This window comes from Megalops cyprinoides, chromosome 25 (genome assembly GCF_013368585.1).
Source record: "Megalops cyprinoides isolate fMegCyp1 chromosome 25, fMegCyp1.pri, whole genome shotgun sequence".
NCBI classification, from domain to species: Eukaryota; Metazoa; Chordata; class Actinopteri; order Elopiformes; family Megalopidae; genus Megalops; species Megalops cyprinoides.
Window position 1 is genome coordinate 751,789 of NC_050607.1, and position 7,782 is coordinate 759,570.

The following is a 7,782-nucleotide window of genomic DNA, read 5'->3' on the forward strand; positions in this document are numbered from 1 at the left end:
TGTGCATGGGCCACAGAGACCAGTGTCTTCCCAATCCTGCATCTAAATTCTGCGCTAATAGCAGTTAGCTCCATTTTGGTTAGATGCTTGACACAGGAACCACTGTACACATGGCAGCCCGCACTGAGAATGCCAGCTCGCTATAGAGGCAGAGCCACTCATAATCAGAGCAGGGAACAGCCCTCTCTCAGCTGCAGTGGCAGGGAGCTGTCAGACACACAGTGCGCGTAATTCCTTTGTGATGCCTGTGAGAGCTTGCAGAGACAGCCTCGCTCTTCAGAGCTCACAGCTCCCCACAGGCTGAGCACTGTGAAGGCTGAAAGTGGCGGTGTGGAAGTGCAGCAGCGCCACCTAGCGGTAGAACTGTGACATTGTCTCTGTTCTCATTTCCCAGGCAAGTTCCATTCACTCACGGCTAGCTGTTTTTGGGGTCCAGCTGTCCTGTGAGTACAGCCTCTTAGGTGTCTGGGCACACCTACCACTACCATAAGAGACAGAAGTTTATCAAAAAAATGATGCTACCAGAGGCATATAAAATACAATTCCTGTTTGCCTTGGTACATACCTAAGATGGCGAGCACCCTTTCCTGAGTGCTGTATTAGGATCTGGTTGTAAGCGCCTGTGGTTCAACAGCAAATGCACACAATAATGGAACAGCCTCCAGAGACACCCTCAGCAGATCAGACATCACTCACACCACACCACTATCAGCTCTGAGATGGCTGTTCCTTTTAAAAGCCCATACTTTCCTCATTAATTTCATTAATTGGTTATATTTGCAAACATGATATCAAATTTGTTGACCTCTTCTAACTCATTGATTTTGTGTAAAACTTCATTTTATTTGCAAGATCTGTCGCACGTCTTCTTCAGCACCTAAAACTGGAGATGAAAAAAAGAGCATCTCATTGACTCTAAAGGTCCATAGAGTCTGTGGTCTTTACTGGTTTAAATCTGCTCCTGTTTCTGCTTGGCCCATTTGGTCAACTCTGTCGGCTGGCATTTGCAATTGGACTCGATTTGTACAGTACCCTCAAAAGGGTTACTATAAAGGGCTGGCCAGTTTATAGGAGGAAATAAAGTAAATCTAAAGCTGGATCAAAGGTAGACTAACGCTGCAAGAATTCTGTACCTAGTCCAAAGCATCACAAGCATCGCAGTAGCTACTGTGTATTTTATGTGTAGTTTCCATTGAAAAGATCCATACTACGCGCTCCCCACCCTTGCTGTCCTGCGCAGATCCACCACTCTTGTTCATAAATGGCTTGTTTATCAGTGCTACACATATTCACTGAACAAAATGTCGATTAACTAATAACAGAGGGAAAAGTGAAAACAACGTCATCTCGATTATTTGAAAACCAATTTGCGCAAAATCTGTACATTTGTTATTCAAAACAAAACAACGACAAAAACAAGCTCCACTCTACACCCGTCTGTGTAATTATGGGCGTGCTCTCCGCAGGTCATAAATATGGGTGATGCCCACGATTAATACGTGTGGATCGGCAGGCCAAGTGCATTTAGCGGGAGCTAGGCTTCTCTTTCCCGCACTGCGATGTCAAATCAGTGACGCGCTTCCTGTTCCCGGACGCTGCTAGCCATTGCCGTGGAGAGGCAAACTACAGAATTGGGCTAACCCAGGAGTTTTTCAAGTAATCAGCGATATTTGGCTAACGGGAAATTAGTACTATGTTGCAAGCATCATAAGTGATTTTCTCGTTAAGGTGGAGGACAGAAGTTAGCGGTCTTCTGTTGATCGGTTTCTGCTCTCTAAGCGAACTCCGCCGGTTGTCAAAACTTCCTCCTGCATCAGCGTCGGAAAGAACAGGTAGCGAACTTTTTTTTTTTTACCAAATCTCCTTTTCCTCCACTCATGTCAGGATACACAGCTTAAAAGGACGGTCATTCAGTGCAGAAATATGTTGGCATCAGCGTTTTTAATGCAACATTTAGCAAGAGATCAATGATCTATGTCCATTTTGTCAGTGAAAGCGCTTTTGAAATTACACGATCACTCAGCTGAATAAAATGCATTCAGTCATTCAAGGTATGATTTTTTGCTTAGAAGTCAGTCTCTTGACATCAGATTGAGCTGAAACGTTGCTATAATGAAGGTTTATTAGGGACCCTCATATTAGTTGACATTTAATTCTGTAATTTTATGCAAATGAATAAGCGCAAACTGAACGGTGCGTAAATTGTATTTGGGTTAAATGACGGTCAGGGACGGGAAGCGCCGTCTACTGCAACCTAACCAGCCGAAGATGCAATATAGCCGAATCAGCGACCCCTTTCCCTCCAACCCTGGCTGAGTTTGAGGTCAAGTTCGAAACTGACTGCCTATCATGAGTAATGGTGACCGTATAATAGTGTTACACAAACACAAAAAACCTCCCTTTGACACTGTGAGTCATGCTACTAAATGAAGCATCCCGTTGTGCTTCTAAAAGCTCTATCCCAGGTGCACTGCAAAGCTTTACAGTCTGTCAGGTTTTGGGAAGTTTGTAGGAAAGGCTGTAATTCTCACCCCATTGGCCTGGGAAGTACGGGTGTTGTGCCATCTCAGGGTACAGGGCAGCCATGTTCCAGTGGAAGAATCTTCTTACTGCAGCCATTTGTTCCAAATCATCAGTCAGACGCAGATCTGTGTTCCTCCGGCTTCACGTCCATCTGTAACAGTGACTGTGTGCATGTGTGAGGGTGAAGGCCAGCCATTGGGTTGGGAGGGACACCTGTGCGATTACCTGTGCTGAAAAGCAGGTGTACCTGGCTGCTGAGGTTGGGCAGTTAATAAATTAGGTCAGGTTTGTCAGGGCTGCTTCCTGTTTTACATTTAAAAAATCTGTATTTTTTGTTTTGGTCATTTTTCTCATGTATTTCTTGTGGGCAGTGGGCTTTGACACTTGTAAAATCTGAGTGCAATTGAGTGTTGTAATTTGTAATATCACATTTTTCTCTTAAGTCCTGCAATTTTAATTGTTTTCTGTATGACCTTTAACCCTCACATGACACTCCTGCTAACAAGGTATTCCACCTGAGCTTTGTCGTCCTAAATGAAATTTACAAAAGAAAAAAAAAATAATGGTAATGGAATTTGGGCGATTACTTGCTCTTATGAAATAAACTTGCCATACAGAAAACCAATGACTATGATGATTTCCATCAAACTGTTGGCCAGTATGAGAATGATGGAGGGATATGCATTATAGAGTGCAGAACGCAGCCACTCCTACCTTGAATCCTAACGCTTTAAAAAAACGCAGCCAGTGAAAGCCGAGAGTCAGAGCAGCGCAGTGAAATGATTTGTTTCTCTCCTTAACTGCAAAAACTTTTGAAAAGTTAGCTTTTGCTCAGGTGTCTCAGTACTCACAGCTGCCATCTACCGTCACCATTTGTCTGGGTCCAGTCCAAGCCATTGTGTCACTTCCTGTCTTTCGAAAATGGTGTGTGTGGGTTTCTCCTCTAGATAACAAGCAAAATTACAGGAAAACTGGGAGACACTGCTGTCCTGCTCCTTACTGCTACACCACACTGCCTATTTCGGATTCTGGAGTTGTGGTTTACTACAATGCAACCTACACACAATTTCACAGACTGCAGCTGTGTTATTTTTTAATAGCAAAACCCTCCATTTCATATCATATGCAGAACTATAGTACTGAACCCCTCTGAGGCAGCAGTGTAGCATAGTGATTAAGGCCCAGGGCTCGTAGCCAAAAGGTTGCTGGTTCAATTCCCTTCTGGGTCGCTGCTGCTGTATCCTTGGGCAAGGTACTTAAACCAGAATTGCCTTAGTAAATATCCAGCTGTATAAATGGGTAACGTTTAAAAAATTGTAACCTAATGTAAGTTGCTCTAGATAAAAGCATATGCTAAATGCCAATATGGTGGGAGAAATCTTTTAGTTTCAGTTTTACCAAAATATTAGTGGCAATTTTGGCTTATTTCAGTGACAGTATTTTTTTTAATCATTGTTCCTGCAATCAGATGTAATTTGTAATAGTAGTGCATGTTCATTATTCCCACGGATACACTAATTGGTGCTTAATAGACTTTCAGTACAGCCTTTAGCAGCCTACAGGATCCTCTTGTAAACAGGATGTTGCATCTCAGGAGGATCCTACCTGGAAATTTAGTGCCTTACCTCAACTCAGTGACTCAGCTGGGAGGGCCTGACCGTGGGAGTACATGTGCAGGTTACATGTAATACTGTGACAGGACAGCAGATGGCAGTCTAACCTCAGATATATGCAGTATGTCCACAATGTCTGGCTTTTTTTTTTTTTTTTTTTTTTTTTAACTTAAATGGAAATGTGTACATACACAATGGGAGGGTGAGGGAAAGCACTATTTTCATGACAGGGTATTATGGGTATTATTTTGTGACAGGGTATTATGCTGTGTGGAAACCCTTTAGAAACCCTTTAACCTTATGTTAAAGGGACTGCCTGCTTTTAGCCAACTTTGAAATGTGCATATTTTCTGGTCATTTTCAGATGGTTAGTGGTAATCTACAGTTGGCAGCTTGATAAACTAATTCACTCTTCAAACCTGTGGCTGAAGCCCCATTCACACTCTTTCCTGTCATACGTGAGTGTGAGTCTGTGTGTTTGGTAAATTCAATGTCTTTTACAGTCTGCCAGTGACAGCATGAGAAGGCTAGTTCAGATGGCCTGATGTGAAAATAAATGATGTTATTATTTCACGTACCTGTATTTCTCGCTAGTTTTTTTCCATTGAGTTTCTCGCTTGTAATAGCATGCATTTTACGTGTATCTGTATAAAACACTGGGCCAAAGCCACCACCCTCTGAGAAATGGGAGTATAGGAAGGGAAGGGGCAATATTATGCAAATTCATTGAACTGTAAATAATTTTTGCAGAATATGAATACTTTGGTGGAACTCCACAGAAGTAGTCTGTCGTTATATTTTGACTGTGGTTTGTTTTGGTCTGAACTGTAATGCCGAGGCAGGTGTAGCTGCCTGTGGCCAGTGGCATGGCTGCTCCTCTCCTGATAGCCTGTTTCCATAGTGATCAGCTGTGAGATTCCCCTGAGGACTAATCCCTCTCTGATAGCTAATGAATCTGTCCCACAAACCCTGGAGGACATGAATCACAGCACCAGAGTTAGCTAGGAGCAGCTAGGCCACTAACTATAGCCTCGGAGTGAGTTAGGAGTAGCTACGCCACTTAACATTGCGTCAGAGTTAGCTAGGAGTAGCTAGGCCACTTACCACAGCCTCAGAGTGAGTTAGGAGAAGCTCGGCTCTTAGCGGGAGAAGTAGCTGTCATTAGCAGGAGCTGTGGTCAGCACTGGTGCCCTGTCCGCAGTGTCACCCCCTTCTCGTTGGACAAATAATACACACGAATTAGTGGCATTGTGTGAATGGGGGACTGTAACAGAGATGCAGGTTATGTGTCATTATGTGGTGGGGGCGGGGTGGGGTCGGGGCGGGGGGGAGCAGTCCAGGATTGCTGTTTTGGCTCGGTGGAGTGTTGCCATTGTCTCCATGACGACCGGCCTGCTGGGCCAGGCCCACAGAAGGAAATGGAGATGAAAGGCTGTGTGGCAGGGCTGGGGCAGTGAGAGGCCGCTCAGGCACACACGGGGTTAAAGGGCCAGCGTCCAGCGCAGGAGCTGGCGCTGTTTTATAGGCTGCTCTAAAGCCATTCAGTCACACCAGAGCACACCATGCTCTCCTGCTCACCCCCTGAAGGCACTACAGAGAGAGAGAGAGGGGGACGGAAAGTTCAGCTTTACGATAACTTTAACTGCTGTTGTTGTGAAAGCACTGGCCTGCCGTCGGCGACCGCGGCGTTTGTGGGCGAGAGAGAGGGAAATGTTTGGGTTCTGCCTGCTGTACTTGAGCTCTAAAAGGATTAGAGGCAGCCGCGGGGTGACGGGCCTGCGCACTGCATTGTGGGCCGGCTCTAATTTAATTACTGTAACCCCCGATGGAGGAGCCACATCCCTGGTGGTCTCTGGGCTGTCCTGGGCAGAGCAGGGTGGGATCGGTCGGATTTAGGCCAGAGAAAGAGAGAGAGGGAGAAAGAGTGAGCAATCTGAATGGGAGGGGAGGGGTGTGAAATCCTCTTTAATCTTTCCTCAATCCTTCAGGGATTTATTTGTCATTAAATAACAATCATAGGATCACAGAGGCATCAAACAGCATAACTGCATACAATACGTATGTTATAATCACGGCCCCCCTCATGGCTGTCCATACTGCAGGCACTGTGTAACATGCGTGTAGCTTTGTGTGTCTGACATGTGCCTGCATGTGGCCAGTGTCGCCCTCTGAACGCGTCCCCCATCTCTCTGTGGAGGCCCAGAATCTGAAGCGGTTTCACTGCATCCAGCTCATTACAGGTAACCTTCATATGCACACCAGCACAGGCGCGGGAAAGCAGTAAAACTGTGCGATATCAAGCAGAACCAGAGAAAGTCTGTTTGTCCCTGGGGGAGAAAACGCGTTCGGCTAATCTGAGTCAGTTTGCCTACGTACACCACACCCAACAGCTGCAGCCACCGGGTACCGCCTGGCCACATCGGGCCTACAGCTGCCAGTCTGCCCATTCCCGCCCCTGCCCGTTGCTAACCCCCACACCTGCAGCCCCTGCGGAGCTAAGCATGGGTGTAAGCATTTTTACCTGCACACAGCGCACACAGTGCTTCAGCCACGCCCCCTGCCTGTGCCAGCCACGCCCTGGAGGGCGTCCCCGCTCCAGCAGCAGGTAATTCGGAGCGCTTCCAGCGCACCCCCCGCCATCCCGAGCCCTGCGCACTCCGAGAGCCGCAGACGCCGTGAGGGGGCGTGACGCTACTGCAGCCATGATTTACTACCTTTAATAACGCCCAGAGGGTGAGCGCATTTCACACGCTGTAAACACTGCCGTCCTTCAAAGCATGCACCATAAACCCCGAGAAACGCAGGAGCAGAGCAGTTGTAGCTGCTCCATTATTGCCCTTTCATTTTATGGCCTCAGTTGTCTTCGCCCTTCCTTGCTGTGACATTCGAGGTGCTGGCTGAAGTCGTGTGGCATAAACACCCATCACTCTCTGCATCGGCCTTAGTCTCAGGGGTCATTCCACACAAAATATCACTTAAGGATCTGTGAAAAAATCAGGCAGCAAGTTGATATTCTTAATCTTGGGGTTAATCTTGGGGTGAACTTTCACTCTGGCCTCTTTCCAGGTGGATCAGGCCCTCCTCCCCACTTCTGCCAGGTCGGAGGTCACAGGGGTCACAGGGGTCACAGTAAAAGTGACAGTGTGCATGCACCGGCATCCTCTTGGAGCGGAGAGCAGAAACCGTGTTTTGAATTTCAGTTTGACTCACAGGCCTGGAGGAATGAGGGAGAGTGTAGTGATTTATGGTTGAAACAGCAGTCAGATGCAGGCACCCCACTGCCCCCTGCAGGTTCATGAATGAAATGAAAGTAATTAGACAGAGGTTATGTCCATTGCTGACCCTCAGGGGGAAAAAGAGGTTGAATCACTCAGTAAAAAATGCACTTTAATATATTTTTTCAATTGATTAATGTCTAACCAGGTATTGCCAAATACAAATAGATGACACTCTTTACAGTCATTCTTGATTACAACTTCAGAACCGACTAAGAAGTGGCGGAAGGAGAGAAAGGAAAAGAAAGTTTCAGTTCAAACCTGGGAAGCAGGTGCAGAAATTGAGCGATTAATCAAATAGATTCCATTCCACACATCACAAGATTTGGTCTGTTTTTTTCTTGTCAAGTACAGAGCTTTGCTTTTTCAGT

General features: G+C 46.1%; 1 protein-coding gene across 1 annotated transcript in view; it reads left to right on the top strand.

The window, feature by feature from the left end:
• The first annotated feature begins 1,623 nt into the window (after window positions 1-1,623).
• si:dkey-103i16.6 (uncharacterized protein LOC557125 homolog) overlaps window positions 1,624-7,782 on the top strand; it is a 12,364-nt gene continuing 6,205 nt past the window's right edge. The window contains exon 1 of the mRNA XM_036520199.1: window positions 1,624-1,832. The gene's annotated coding sequence lies outside the window, so the exon portion shown is untranslated. The remainder of the gene's footprint in view (window positions 1,833-7,782) is intronic.